The 15,152-nt window shown below is 43.2% G+C and overlaps 2 protein-coding genes across 4 annotated transcripts in view; one reads left to right on the forward strand and one right to left on the reverse strand.

Annotated features, from left to right (window-relative positions):
• fbxw4 (F-box and WD repeat domain containing 4) overlaps positions 1–15,152 on the reverse strand; it is a 606,291-nt gene that overhangs the window by 473,436 nt on the left and 117,703 nt on the right. The window lies entirely within an intron of this gene.
• Positions 1–15,152, forward strand: part of LOC147113273 (fibroblast growth factor 8-like) — a 28,006-nt gene that overhangs the window by 8,068 nt on the left and 4,786 nt on the right. The gene's annotated exons all lie outside the window — the stretch shown is intronic.

The raw sequence follows: 15,152 nt of genomic DNA on the forward strand, positions 1-15,152 counted from the left end.
CTCAGAGAGCTGCAATCCCCCCTGAATTTACTGCTCGGGAAACTTGTCGCTGGGTTTTTCCATCCGCTGATTTCTCTCCCCCTGTGATCACTCTCTGTGTCTGCGAGCAATCCACTAAATCAATCCTCAAACCCTTTACTGCCGAACCGATCGATTGATTCCGCCCCTCCCCCGAATTAATGGGCGCTTTCTGGCTTTATTTAATTAAAAGGAATCGCTCCTGCCGCCTGCTCCCTTCCCAAGACAACATTGACGGCATTTAATCAGCGGCCTTCATCGATCTCGGGTCCTGGTTATGGCGATGGCTTCCGCAGATGGTTGTGGTCATTAGTTGTGGTCGGTTGTACAACAACAACAACTTGTATTTATACAGCGCCTTAAACATAGTAAAACGTCCCAAGGAACGATTATCAAACAAAGTTTGACACCCAGCCACATAAAGAGATATTAGGGCAGGTGACCAAAAGCTTGGTCAAAGAGGTAGGTCTTAAGGAGCGTCTTAAAGCAGGAGAGAGATGGAGAGGTTTAGGGAGGGAATTCCAAAGCTTAGGGCCCAGGCAGCTGAAGGCACGGCCGCCAATGGTGGAGCGATGAAAATCGGGGATGCGCAAGAGGCCAAAATTGGAGGAGCGCAGAGATCTCAGAGGTTACAGAGCTAGGGAGGATGCGAGGCCATGGAGGGATTTGAAAACAAAGTGAGAATTTTTTAATCGAGGCGTTGCTTAACTGGGAGCCAATGTTGGTCAGCGAGCACAGGGGGTGATGGGTGAACGGGACTCGGTGCAAGTTAGGATACAGCTGTGGTGATTAGTTGCAGTGATTGATTGTGATGAATAGCTGCCATGATCACTTGCTTGGGTTTGGCAGATGTTTGGCTGTGGTGATTGAACATAAAATAAGAATTAGGAGCAGCAGTAGGCCATTCGACCCCTCGAGCCTGCTCCACCATTCGATATGATCATGGCTGATCTTCTACCTCAACTCTCCACTTTCCCACCGATCCCCATATCCCTTGATGCCCCTAGAGTCCAAAAAATCTATCGACCTCAGCCTTGAATATACTCAATGACTCAGCATTCTCTGTGGTAGATAATTCCAAAGATTCACAACCCTCTGAGTGAAGAAATTTCTCCTCATCTCAGTCCTAAATGGCCGACCCCTTATCCTGAGACAGACCCCTGGTTCTAGATTCTCCAGCCAGGGGGAAACAACCTCGCAGCATCTACCCTTTCAAGCCCTCTAAGAATTTTATATAGTTCAATGAGATCACTTCTTATTCTAAACTCCACAAAATATAGCCCCAATCTACTCAATCTCTCCTCATAGGGCAACCCTCTCATCCCAGGAATCAGTCTAGTCAACCTTTGTTGCAGCGCCTCCAAGGCAAGTATATCCTTCATTAGGTAAGGAGACCAAAACTGTGCCCAGTACTCCAGGTGTGGTCTCACCAAAGCCCTGTATAATTTCAGCAAGGCTTCCTTACTCTTATACTCCAACCCCCTTGCAATTCAGGCTAATAACCCAAATCCCTCTGAATACCAACATTTACTAGTCTCTCACCTTTTAAAAAATATTCTACTTTTCCATCCTTCCTACCAACGTGGATAATTTTACACTTACCCACATTATACTCCATCTGCCACCTTCTTGCCCAATCACTTAACCTGCCGATATCCCTTTACATGCTCTTTGCGTCCTCCTCACAGCTTACTCTCCCACCTAGGATTGATTGTGATGAGTGGTCCTGGTGATGGTTTTGCTGAAGATTGTGGTGATTCCTGCTAAGTGACTGGTGCTGTAATGGTTAGGGTCCTGGGCTCCGAGGAAGAGGTCCCAGCTACACACCTGCCAAAGTGTAACTCAGATTGTTCTTAATCAGAGAAGAAGGGTATTTATGTAAATAGAAGTTTATACGTTATTATTTTAAGCATTTTTCAAACCCAGAAGTTATTTTGTACAAAAATGAGTTTGGTAACTGAAGACATATCCAAGCTTCAGGTTTTGTCTTGTTCTCTGGGTATGGGCAACACTGGCACAGTTACATTTATTGCCCATCCCTAGTTGGCATAAGTAGGTAGTACTGTGTCTTCTTCAGAGGGCATCGGATGGGACTGGAGTCACCTGTGGGTTAGACCAGGTAGGAGTGATAGGTTCCCTTCCATAAAGGCGATTAGTGAACGAGTTGGGTTTGTGACAACAATTCAGCCACTTTCCTGGTTATTTCCTGGTGCTAATCCGCAAGTTACATTTATTGAGTTGCCCCAGTGAGACTTGAACTCATCGTCTCTGGGTCTAGGATAGCAAATCCATTGCTAATGCTGCACTTCCACTTTCAGATAGAATGATTTCAGGTGTGCATGGACACAAAATTGGCCGTGTCTCATCCCAGACTGAAACGCTCAAAGGCAGCATTTACACTAAAACTGTAGCGCGGTACCAATTCACACCGACGCTGCTGCTGAAGTGTAGATCCAGATGTAGTGCCCAACCGGACCCCAGAGTGAAGCGGAGTGCCACTCCGCCAAACCGCTTCTCACCAATGCTCCGGTTGTCGTGTAAATGCAACCTAAAGCCACGGGGCGTGAGATCCCACTCGGGGGCTGTCTCCCATCAGATGGCACTCGCACTATCTGCAGTATAGCTCCAGCCTGATGTGACATATCCAGGAACAGCACTGCAATAGACTTTGTACAAGTGGTGGAATTTTTCTAATGTTATTAAAAGACAGATGCTCCTGACAATAAAAGCTTACACCGCAGGAGCAGAACTTGGCAAATACAGCCATGGAGCTCTTTTATGGTTTACTTTACCTGGGTGTGGGTATAACTCCAGCCTGCCAGCTGTATTTAGCTCTCCACAGATAGTGGGTAATGAATAAGGGCAGTAGAACAGCACCCTAAGTATGTATATAAGAGTATGTGTGAGTATACTGGTGTGAGTGTCTGAATATGTGCCAGTGGATATTTATGTGTTGCAAGTGTCTGTGTGTGTGAATATCACAAGATTGCAAGTAATTTCAGATAACACAGTCAATCGGCACATCTTAGATCATCCACACAGAATTTAAAAAATTACATTCCCCATCACCTCGTCTAGCTGCCTCTTCAATGAGTTGAAGATTTTCACTTCCCCTAACTTACTTGGAAAACCAGTCCAAGTGTTTATCTCTCTTCATATAAAAAAATTCTTCCCAACATCAGTCCTCTTCCACCTATCAGCCTATTCTGGTTCATTCACACTTGAGACGTTTAGCGGCAGTGCAGAGCATAAATCGGGTGTAGAGGCCCAGACTCCCAAGTAAAGTAGAATGAGACTGCCGCCTTTAGGGAGTCTCAGGTCCACTTGGTTCCAGTGACAGGCCAGGCCCCGACACTGGGGTCAAGCTGCATTTACACTATAACTGCAGCATTAGTGTGAAGTGATACTACTTCATACTAACACAACAGTTATAATGTGAGTGCGCCCTTAGTGCCTTGGCCTATCTTGAAATAGAGATTTTCTTTATCTATACTGTTCAATGTGTGCATAGATTTGAGTGTGTGTGGAGTGTATATATACATATATTTATGTGTGTGCGCATGTGTGACTTTAGCCCTATTAGGTTCTGTATGAACCAGGCTGAAGTGGGTCTTCCACACAATGGAATGTTACACCAACAACCTGCTCCAGATTCAGAACGTTGCTTAAAACAGAGGCATGCATCTATTCCCAGTTAGAGTTCTGTAAAACAGAGCTGGAGAACACATCTGTGTTTGGGAAGCTAAATATTTCTATGAAAAAGAGAAATCACACAGCCTATGTTAACAAACAAAAAAGATTGAAAATTTGCGAATTGGGATGGCTAAAGCTTCTGACCGTGACAGCTTAGACCAGCCTTTTATAATATTGTACATAGATATACTTAATGAACTGGTTCATTAATCAAGCAGAGTTCCAGTAGAGATTTCACTTTACATCATACTCCATAGTATCTGTTGCCTGTCAGGGGTGTCTTATATGTGAAGTGCCAGCTGTGACTCAGTAAGTAGCACTCTTGACTTACTAAGTCAGAAGGTTGTGAGTTTGAGTCCCACTTCAGAGACTTGAGCACATAATCTTGGTTGACACGCCAGTGCAGTACTGAGGGAGTGCTGTACTGTCGAAGCTGCCGTCTTTCAGATGAGACGATAAATTGAAGCCCTGTCCGCCCTCTCAGGTGAATGTAAAAGACCCCATGGAATTTTTTGAAGAAGAGCAGGGGGAGTTCTCCCTGGTGTCCTGGGCCAATATTTATCCCTCAACCAACATCACTAAAATTGCATAATTGTTCATTGCTTTTTGTGGGAGCTTGCTGTGCGCAAATTGGCTGCCGCGTTTCCTACATTACCACAATGACTACATTTCAAAAAGTACTTCATCGGCTGTGACACAATTTGGGACGTCCTGAGGTCATGAAAGGAACTGTATAATTACAAGATTTTACTTTCTTTTATAATTTATTGCACTGATTTGTCATTGCTGTCACTACATCAGTCCAAAAGGTCTGTGCAGATTGCTAGTGGTGAAGTCGGGTTACAAACTCTGGTTGGGCGTATTCCTGGGGGTTTCATCATACGACCTCCTACCTCCTACCACCCCACCTAGTAAGACAGCCTTCTTTGTCCATATCCAATATATATTTTGTAACTAATAAACAAAAGAGTTTAAAGAAAATGAAAATAAAAACACAATTTTGCTCCCGAGTGTTGCTCACAGCAGTGTCTGGGAGATGAAGCTTTAATTCCTGGAGACTCAGGACAGTCCTGGAGGGTTGGCCACCCTATGGTGAAGCTTTATGTCCAGCTCCTCCTGCCTGTGAACCTTTCTCCCAGGCTGTAGTGCTACCTGGAGCTCTGTCCCCTCGACACAGAGGTTCAAGCACCGGGTTTTGGAGCAGGTTTACTGAAACATTCATGAGGCTGTGAGATAGCTGTTCCCAACCCCCTGACATTCCAGTATAATTTCTCCAAGTCTTTCTGTGCTCTTGGGGGAGTTGGAGGTGGTCCTCGCTACAGCTGGCCCAGGCTGTGCCCTCTTGCTTTGTCCTTAATATACAAAAAAAAAGACAGTGTTTGCATCTCACTCAGATTAGGCCCTTACATTTCATACAGAGGCAGAGGACAGTTAGATCAGCTGAGCCTTTTAGACAAGAGTTTAGATATCCTATGGGAGCCTGATTCCCTCTTGTGTGATTTCCAGAAGCCAGGTTTTCAATGACAGCTCAACCCAATCCTTCCAGTGTCTGTGTTCAATTACAGGCTGACCTTTTACAGGAGAAAAGAATATCTGGTAGGATAAGGCTGTTGTGACGTGCAGGAGAAAAAAACTGCCACCTGTTTGAGGGAGGGCTGAATCTGTACATTATTATCAAAGTGAGTCAGGCAAGTTTGAGTTGCAGGAGAGAAGCTTAAATTGATGACAGAATGACGAACTAATGGGTTGACATCATGCTGTGTGATACATTAACCTGCCTATATGAAATGTCAGTGCCAATTAGATATTTCCTGGGCATCTTGTCAGCAAGAATGGGTCGGCTGCGGGCATGTTCTGCCCAATGCCCACCTGTTCTCCACCAGTAGTTAAAGTCAGCCCACTGTATCACTGGGTGGGATATTATATCTTTGGATGGGATATTGTATCATTGGGTGGGATATTTTATCATTGAGTGGAATATTGTACCATTGGGTGAGATATTGTACCATTGGGTGAGATATTGTATCATTGGGTGGGATATTGTATCATTGGGTGGGATATTGTACCATTGCGTGAGATATTGTATCATTGGGTGGGATATTGTACCATTGGGTGGGATATTGTACCATTGGGTGAGATATTGTACCATTGGGTGAGATATTGTATCATTGGGTGGGATATTGTACCATTGAGTGGGATATTGTACTATTGGGTGGGATATTGTTCCATTGGGTGGGATATTGTTCCATTGGGTGGGATATTGTACCATTGGGTGAGATATTGTATCATTGGGTGAGATATTGTACCATTGGGTGGGATATTGTTCCATTGGGTGGGATATTGTACCATTGGGTGAGATATTGTATCATTGGGTGAGATATTGTACCATTGGGTGGGATATTGTACCATTGGGTAGGATATTGTTCCATTGGGTGGGATATTGTACCATTGGGTGGGATATTGTACCATTGGGTGAGATATTGTACCATTGGGTGAGATATTGTACCATTGGGTGGGATATTGTACCATTGGGTGAGATATTGTTCCATTGGGTGGGATATTGTACCATTGGGTGAGATATTGTACCATTGGGTGGGATATTGTACCATTGAGTGGGATACTGTTCCATTGGGTGGGATATTGTACCATTGGGTGGGATATTGTACCATTGAGCGGGATATTGTACCATTGGGTGGGATATTGTTCCATTGGGTGGGATATTGTACCATTGAGTGGGATATTGTTCCATTGAGTGGGATATTGTAACATTGGGTGGGATATTGTATCATTGGGTGGGATATTGTATCATTGAGTGGGATATTGTTCCATTGGGTGGGATATTGTTCCATTGGGTGGGATATTGTACCATTGAGTGGGATATTGTACCATTGGGTGGGATATTGTACCATTGAGTGGGATATTGTATCATTGAGTGGGATATTGTTCCATTGGGTGGGATATTGTTCCATTGGGTGGGATATTGTATCATTGAGTGGGATATTGTTCCATTGGGTGGGATATTGTTCCATTGGGTGGGATATTGTACCATTGGGTGGGATATTGTACCATTGAGTGGGATATTGTATCATTGAGTGGGATATTGTTCCATTGGGTGGGATATTGTTCCATTGGGTGGGATATTGTACCATTGAGTGGGATATTGTACCATTGGGTGGGATATTGTATCATTGGGTGGGATATTGTATCATTGGGTGGGATATTGTACCATTGAGTGGGATATTGAATCATTGGGTGGGATATTGTATCATTGGGTGGGATATTGTACCATTGGGTGGGATATTGTACCATTGAGTGGGATATTGTACCATTGAGTGGGATGTTGTACCATTGAGTGGGATATTGTATCATTGAGTGGGATATTGTTCCATTGGGTGGGATATTGTTCCATTGGGTGGGATATTGTACCATTGAGTGGGATATTGTACCATTGGGTGGGATATTGTATCATTGGGTGGGATATTGTACCATTGATTGGGATATTGTACCATTGAGTGGGATATTGTTCCATTGGGTGAGATATTGTATCATTGGGTGGGATATTGTACCATTGAGTGGGATATTGTACCATTGAGTGGGATATTGTACCATTGAGTGGGATATTGTACCATTGAGTGGGATATTGTATCATTGGGTGGGATATTGTTCCATTGGGTGGGATATTGTTCCATTGGGTGGGATATTGTACCATTGAGTGGGATATTGTACCATTGGGTGGGATATTGTATCATTGGGTGGGATATTGTACCATTGATTGGGATATTGTACCATTGAGTGGGATATTGTTCCATTGGGTGGGATATTGTACCATTGAGTGGGATATTGTACCATTGAGTGGGATATTGTACCATTGAGTGGGATATTTTACCATTGGGTGGGATATTGTACTATTGGGTGGGATATTGTATCATTGGGTGGGATATTGTACCATTGGGTGGGATATTGTATCATTGGGTGGGATATTGTATCATTGGGTGGGATATTGTATCATTGGGTGGGATATTGTACCATTGGGTGGGATATTGTACCATTGAGTGGGATATTGTACCATTGAGTGGGATATTGTATCATTGAGTGGGATATTGTTCCATTGGGTGGGATATTGTACCATTGAGTGGGATATTGTACCATTGGGTGGGATATTGTATCATTGGGTGGGATATTGTACCATTGAGTGGGATATTGTACCATTGAGTGGGATATTGTTCCATTGGGTGGGATATTTACCATTGAGTGGGATATTGTACCATTGAGTGGGATATTGTACCATTGAGTGGGATATTGTACCATTGGGTGGGATATTGTATCATTGGGTGGGATATTGTACCATTGATTGGGATATTGTACCATTGAGTGGGATATTGTTCCATTGGGTGAGATATTGTATCATTGGGTGGGATATTGTACCATTGAGTGGGATATTGTACCATTGAGTGGGATATTGTACCATTGAGTGGGATATTGTACCATTGAGTGGGATATTGTATCATTGGGTGGGATATTGTTCCATTGGGTGGGATATTGTTCCATTGGGTGGGATATTGTACCATTGAGTGGGATATTGTACCATTGGGTGGGATATTGTATCATTGGGTGGGATATTGTACCATTGATTGGGATATTGTACCATTGAGTGGGATATTGTTCCATTGGGTGGGATATTGTACCATTGAGTGGGATATTGTACCATTGAGTGGGATATTGTACCATTGAGTGGGATATTTTACCATTGGGTGGGATATTGTACTATTGGGTGGGATATTGTATCATTGGGTGGGATATTGTACCATTGGGTGGGATATTGTATCATTGGGTGGGATATTGTATCATTGGGTGGGATATTGTATCATTGGGTGGGATATTGTACCATTGGGTGGGATATTGTACCATTGAGTGGGATATTGTACCATTGAGTGGGATATTGTATCATTGAGTGGGATATTGTTCCATTGGGTGGGATATTGTACCATTGAGTGGGATATTGTACCATTGGGTGGGATATTGTATCATTGGGTGGGATATTGTACCATTGAGTGGGATATTGTACCATTGAGTGGGATATTGTTCCATTGGGTGGGATATTTACCATTGAGTGGGATATTGTACCATTGAGTGGGATATTGTAACATTGAGTGGGATATTTTACCATTGGGTGGGATATTGTACCATTGGGTGGGATATTGTATCATTGGGTGGGATATTGTATCATTGGGTGGGATATTGTATCATTGGGTGGGATATTGTATCATTGGGTGGGATATTGTACCATTGAGTGGGATATTGTATCATTGGGTGGGATATTGTACCATTGAGTGGGATATTGTATCATTGGGTGGGATATTGTATCATTGGGTGGGATATTGTGTCATTGGGTGGGATATTGTATCATTGGGTGGGATATTGTACCATTGAGTGGGATATTGTATCATTGGGTGGGATATTGTATCATTGGGTGGGATATTGTATCATTGGGTGGGATATTGTACCATTGAGTGGGATATTGTATCATTGGGTGGGATATTGTATCATTGGGTGGGATATTGTATCATTGGGTGGGATATTGTATCATTGGGTGGGATATTGTACCATTGAGTGGGATAATGCAACATCCGAGCATTCATACAAGCAGCTGGATGGGAAGATATGATTACTTCTCATTCCCAGTATTGCTTCTTTTTAAATTCATGTTATCCCTATTTCACTGCAGTAAGATAATGAAGACACAGGAATTTTTAAAAATATTGGCTAATTGAAAAGGAAAGAAGTTGTAGGGCTGTGGTGAAAGAGCAGGGGGGAGTGGGACTAATGGGATCGCTCTTTCATACAGCTGGCACAGGCACGATGGGCCGAATGGCCTCCTTCTGTGCTGAATGATTTCTATGATAATTGGCCTGCCATACAGACCAGGAAGGTGACAGGTGTGATTCCTGCTCTATGTTCAATTAGCTGACTTCAGCTGGGGTACCGTTAGATGACCAACAGTTGTCCTTAGTGTTCCTTAGAACACTGCCACTGCCAATCACTATTACCTGCTCCGTGCCACAAAGTATGTGTGTGCCGATGTCAGTAGATGATAGGACTGGGCTTGATAATGATATCTTCAGACTGAACACAATCAAACAGGAAAAATGGCCACTTGGGTGAAGTACCTGAAGAATGCACACTTCAGAAAGAGTCAGGGTCTTCGGGGAGAAGACAGGAAACTGGAGAAACAAGTCATCAATTAAATTATATTTTTCTTTTAATTCTACCCCTCCTCTACCACAGTTGATGAATCCCAATTCTTCATAAACCAAGATAGTGATTATCAGAAGCTATTTGAATTTGGAGCAACACAGTTGAGTCCTACCCTGTCCTTATCCAACGTCCACACACGTGTACCTTGCTGTCTTGAATTATAACCTTACCTGAACTGTTAGAAAGGATTACAGCTTTAATCTATACATAAAAGCCACAATTCCCTATAATATACACAGGGGCTGCTATTCCCTATAATATACACAGGGGCTGCTATTCTCTATAATATACACAGGGGCTGCTATTCCCTATAATATACACAGGGGCTGCTATTCTCTATAATATACACAGGGGCTGCTATTCCCTATAATATACACAGGGGCTGCTATTCTCTATAATATACGCAGGGGCTGCTATTCTCTATAATATACACAGGGGCTGCTATTCCCTATAATATACACAGGGGCTGCTATTCTCTATAATATACACAGGGGCTGCCATTCTCTATAATATACACAGGGACTGCTATTCTCTATAATATACACAGGGGCTGCTATTCTTTATAATATACACAGGGGCTGCTATTCTCTATAATATACACAGGGGCTGCTATTCTCTATAATATACACAGGGACTGCTATTCTCTATAATATACACAGGGGCTGCTATTCTTTATAATATACACAGGGGCTGCTATTCTCTGTAATATACACAGGGGCTGCTATTGCCTATAATATACACAGGGGCTGCTATTCTCTATAATATACACAGGAGCTGCTATTCGCTATAATATACACAGGAGCTGCTATTCCCTGTAATATACACAGGGGCTGCTATTCTCTGTAATATACACAGGGGCTGCTATTCTCTATAATATACACAGGGGCTGCTATTCTCTATAATATACACAGGAGCTGCTATTCGCTATAATATACACAGGAGCTGCTATTCCCTGTAATATACACAGGGGCTGCTATTCTCTATAATATACACAGGGGCTGCTATTCCCTGTAATATACACAGGGGCTGCTATTCTCTATAATATACACAGGGGCTGCTATTCTCTATAATATACACAGGGGCTGCTATTCTTTATAATATACACAGGGGCTGCTATTCTCTATAATATACACAGGGGCTGCTATTCCCTATAATATACACAGGGGCTGCTATTCTCTATAATATACGCAGGGGCTGCTATTCTCTATAATATACACAGGGGCTGCTATTCCCTATAATATACACAGGGGCTGCTATTCTCTATAATATACACAGGGGCTGCCATTCTCTATAATATACACAGGGACTGCTATTCTCTATAATATACACAGGGGCTGCTATTCTTTATAATATACACAGGGGCTGCTATTCTCTATAATATACACAGGGGCTGCTATTCTCTATAATATACACAGGGACTGCTATTCTCTATAATATACACAGGGGCTGCTATTCTTTATAATATACACAGGGGCTGCTATTCTCTGTAATATACACAGGGGCTGCTATTGCCTATAATATACACAGGGGCTGCTATTCTCTATAATATACACAGGAGCTGCTATTCGCTATAATATACACAGGAGCTGCTATTCCCTGTAATATACACAGGGGCTGCTATTCTCTGTAATATACACAGGGGCTGCTATTCTCTATAATATACACAGGGGCTGCTATTCTCTATAATATACACAGGAGCTGCTATTCGCTATAATATACACAGGAGCTGCTATTCCCTGTAATATACACAGGGGCTGCTATTCTCTATAATATACACAGGGGCTGCTATTCCCTGTAATATACACAGGGGCTGCTATTCTCTATAATATACACAGGGGCTGCTATTCTCTATAATATACACAGGGGCTGCTATTCTTTATAATATACACAGGGGCTGCTATTCTCTGTAATATACACAGGGGCTGCTATTGCCTATAATATACACAGGGGCTGCTATTCTCTATAATATACACAGGAGCTGCTATTCGCTATAATATACACAGGAGCTGCTATTCCCTGTAATATACACAGGGGCTGCTATTCTCTGTAATATACACAGGGGCTGCTATTCTCTATAATATACACAGGGGCTGCTATTCTCTATAATATACACAGGAGCTGCTATTCGCTATAATATACACAGGAGCTGCTATTCCCTGTAATATACACAGGGGCTGCTATTCTCTATAATATACACAGGGGCTGCTATTCCCTGTAATATACACAGGGGCTGCTATTCTCTATAATATACACAGGGGCTGCTATTCTCTATAATATACACAGGAGCTGCTATTCTCTGTAATATACACAGGGGCTGCTATTCCCTATAATATACACAGTGGCTGCTATTCTCTATAATATACACAGGGGCTGCTATTCTCTATGATATACACAGGGGCTGCTATTCTCTATAATATACACAGGGGCTGCTATTCTCTATAATATACACAGGGGCTGCTATTCTCTATAATATACACAGGGGCTGCTATTCTCTATAATATACACAGGGGCTGCTATTCTCTATAATATACACAGGGGCTGAAATCACCTGGAAGAAAGAACTTACATTCATATCGGGCCTATCTTGATTTCCCAAAGCACTTTACAGCCAATGAAGTAATTTTGAAGTGTAGTCACTGTTGTAATGTAGGAAATATGGTGGCCAATCTGTTCACATCACGGTCCCACAAACAGTAATGTGATAAAGATCAGATAATCTGTTTTAGTGATATCAGTTACAGACTAAATATTGGCTTGGACACCAAGGAGAACTCCCCTGCTCTTCTTCGAATAGTGCCATGGGAACTTTTACATCTACCTGAGAGGGCAGACCGGGCCTCAGTTTAACGTCTCATCCAAAAGCTTGCACCTCTGACAGTGTAGCACTCCTTCAGTATTGCACTGAGAGTGTCAGCCTAGAACTGCATGCTCAATCTCTGTAAAGGGATGTAAACCCCCAATCTAATGGATCAGAGGCGAGAGTACTGCCCACTGAGCCAAGGCTGACACCCAAGCAATGTCTGACACAACAAGCTAGTGCAACCACACAACCTGTTGTCTATCACTGCCTTCATGACCAGTAACCCACTGCTTCTCCAGTGGCATTGTAGTGAAGACACTGTCTCTGAGCCATACAGGTTGGACCTCCAGTGTGTGCTGGGTTGGTTGTGGCAGATGGAGCATGTGTGTGGACATCAGGTGAGGACAGTATCAGCCTTGGCTCTGGTGTCCTCCACAGTCAAGCAGTCAGCCATAAATCACACCCAGGTAACTAAGTGACTGCCACCCATGGTGTCCCAACAAGACAGTCAACTGCTTCAGCAGAGGAAGAATAACACAGTAGCAATAAAGCTGAAACTCAGTTCATTGGTGAGCTTCACATATAGAGCCTAACATGGGCTGGAGCGTATTTCAAGGACACGGTTCAGATTGATAAATTGCTGAAGCTTTGCCCATAAGTCTTTTGGCCAATATTTATCCCTCAACCAACATCACTAAAACAGGTTATCTGGTCATTATCTCACTGTAGTTTGTGTGATCTGGCCATGCGCAAAATTGGTTGCCGTGTTTCCTACATTAGGACACTGAAAACACTTCAAAAGTATGTCATTGGTTGTAAAGCACTTTGGGACATCCTGTGCAGCGCCTTGGGACATTTTACCACGTCAAATTCGCTGCCGACGGAAGTGGTGGAAGCGGAGACACTCAATGTTTTCAAGGGGAGACTGGATAGGCACTTGAGGGAAATAAACTTGCAGGGCTACGGGGATAGAGCGGGGGAATGGGACTGACTGGATTGCTCTACAGAGAGCCGGCACGGACTCGATGGGCCGATTGGCCTCCTTCTGTGCCATATGACTCTAGGACTCTATATAAATACAAGTTATTGTTGTTGTTGAGGTTGTGAAAGGTGCTACATAAATACAAGTTATTTCTTTTCTTTATATTTAATAACTTGATATTGTACTGCAGGGTAACACACTGCTGCCTGTGTGTGATGCTGCTTACAAACCACCTGAATCCTGTGATGTATTGCTGAAGGGGCATTCAAACTATGGTCGTAGGACCCGAGCCCTGGCACTATGACCCTCAAAGAGGAGACAACTTGTTTCTTATTTGCTGCTTCTCCTATTTGAGGGGTTGGATTTTTTTTTGGTGCTCTTAGTACCGTGTTCTCATTAAGTTCCATGTCTCTTTATATGTGGCCTCAAGGCCTCATGGTATGTATTTATGTGGCCCATGAAGATGAGAACTTAGAGAGCCTGGTGTGTTCCTGGATTGCACCACCTACACTGGACGGTGCAGTCAGACCATCTTTTCAGCTCAGGGACCTGGGTTCAGATCTGCCTGTAATGGCCCTGCGTGAAATGAGTTTAAGAAGTCTCCAAACCAAAACAGAAATTGCTGGAAACACTCAGCAGGTCAGGCAGCATCTGTGGAGAGAACGGATGTGTTAGCTTTTCAGATGTAGACCTTTAGATGAAGGGTCCGCACCTGAAATGTTAACTCTGTTATAGAAACATAGAAACATCGAAGATAGGAGCAGGAGTAGGCCATTCGGCCCCTCGAGCCTGCTCCGCCATTCAATGAGATCATGGCTGATCATCCAAATTCAGTACCCTGTCCCTGCTTTCTCCCCATATCCCTTGATCCCTTTAGCCTTAAGAAATATATCTAACTCCTTCTTGAATATATTTAATGAATTGCCCTTATCCATTCATATGAGCAGCTTGATGGGAAGAAAAGACCTCTTCTCATTCTTAGCATTGCTACTTTTAAATTTTTGTTATGTCTGACCTGCTGAGTGTTTCCAGCAATTTCAGTTTCCTATATTTGGGGGGGGGGGTTTGGAAGTCTCAGTCCTGGTGCTTCTGGCCATTGGGGTCATAGCACAGAATGGCCACTAATCTGCCACTACCATTGTCAGACATGCTCAGAGACTCCACAGAGATTACTGATGTGAGAAATGAAAATGTCACATCTGTGCAATAAGGAGTGGCGTTCTGAGGTTGGGGTTGAAACACATTGCACATTGTTAGAGACAGTATCGAGGGAGCTTTATTGTACATCCCACCCGTGCTGTACCTGCCCTGGGAGTGTTTGAGGGGACAGTGTAGAGGGAGCTTTACTCTGTATCTAACCCTGTGCTGTACCTGCCCTGGGAGTGTTTGATGGGACAGTGTAGA

This window comes from Somniosus microcephalus, chromosome 8 (assembly GCF_052327205.1).
Source record: "Somniosus microcephalus isolate GS21.2 chromosome 8, FLI_Smic_1.0, whole genome shotgun sequence".
Lineage (NCBI taxonomy): Eukaryota > Metazoa > Chordata > Chondrichthyes > Squaliformes > Somniosidae > Somniosus > Somniosus microcephalus.